The 1469-nt window shown below is 52.6% G+C and overlaps 1 pseudogene; it reads left to right on the forward strand.

Annotated features, from left to right (window-relative positions):
- The first annotated feature begins 208 nt into the window (after positions 1 to 208).
- LOC141727872 (olfactory receptor 14J1-like) lies at positions 209 to 1173 on the forward strand (annotated as a pseudogene).
- The last annotated feature ends 296 nt before the right edge of the window (positions 1174 to 1469 follow it).

Consider the following 1469-nt stretch of genomic DNA (forward strand, 5'->3'; position numbering starts at 1 on the left):
GGCTGGGCTGGGCTCTGGCAGCACTGGTAGGGCCCATCCCTGGGCACAGGGAAGCAGCTGCTGGCAGGGACAGCTCCAGGCATCAGAGCCCTGGGCAGGCAGTGGGGGCAAAGTGCCCCCAGGCTGTGCTGGGATATTTAAAGTCCTCTCCAAACACAACTATTCCATGATTACTTTTGTTACAGATCCCCATGCCAAGGCAGTGCAAATGTCCAACAGCAGCTCCATCAGGCACTTCCTCCTGCTGGCATTGGCAGACACGCGGCAGCTGCAGCTCCTGCACTTCTGCCTCTTGCTGGGCATCTCCCTGGCTGCCCTCCTGGGCAACGGCCTCATCATCAGCGCTGTAGCCTGCAGCAGCCACCTGCACACGCCCATGTTCTTCTTCCTGCTCAACCTGGCCCTCAGCGACCTGGGCTCCATCTGCACCACTGTCCCCAAAGCCATGCACAATTCCCTCTGGGACACCAGGAACATCTCCTACACAGGATGCGTGGCCCAGCTGGGTTTTTTTGCCTTTTTCATGTCAGCAGAGCTTTCCCTCCTGACCATCATGTGCTACGACCGCTACGTGTCCATCTGCAAACCCCTGCACTACGGGACCCTCCTGGGCAGCAGAGCTTGTGCCCACATGGCAGCAGCTGCCTGGGCCACTGCCTTTCTCAATGCTCTACTGCACACGGCCAATACATTTTCCCTGTCCCTGTGCCATGGCAATGTCCTGGGCCAGTTCTTCTGTGAAATCCCAGAGATACTCAAACTCTCCTGCTCAAAATCCCACCTCAGGAAACTGGGTTTCATTGCTGTTAGTGTGAGTTTTGGTTTTGGTTGTTTTGTGTTCATTGTTTTCTCCTATGTTCAGATCTTCAGGGCTGTGCTGAGGATCCCCTCTGAGCAGGGACGGCACAAAGCCTTTTCCACCTGCCTCCCTCACCTGGCTGTGGTCACTCTTTTCATCAGCACTGGCACATTTTCTGATCTGAAGCCCCCCTCCATGTCCTCTCCTTCCCTGAATCTGGCACTCTCAGTGCTGTACTCAGTGGTGCCTCCAGCCCTGAACCCCCTCATCTACAGCCTGAGGAACCAGGAGCTCAAGGCTGCAGTGTGGAGACTTATGACTGGATGCTTTCAGAAACATTAAACTGCTGGCCAACTTCTGCAAAACACTTGTAAAAAAAGTAATTTTTGATAATTCTTGTTGATTTCATTTTGGAGGCTATTTTTCTTTGTTTTAATTTTTTTAATATCCACAAAGAAATGTCATTGTTTGTACCATTTCTCAGTTTGTTTCTCTACACATTCCCTGTGGCCACAGATTGTGTCAATGAGGGGCTGCACTCTTGGTGGTGTTAAAGGAAGTATAGGATCTCCCAGCAGAGTTTTCTGCAGAGATGCCCTTTTGTTGCCTTCTCTGGAGCTGCAGCAGCAATGTCTGTGTGCAGAGCTGGGGGCAGATCAGTGCTGGCCCA

This window comes from Zonotrichia albicollis, unplaced genomic scaffold, assembly GCF_047830755.1.
Source record: "Zonotrichia albicollis isolate bZonAlb1 unplaced genomic scaffold, bZonAlb1.hap1 Scaffold_257, whole genome shotgun sequence".
NCBI lineage: Eukaryota > Metazoa > Chordata > Aves > Passeriformes > Passerellidae > Zonotrichia > Zonotrichia albicollis.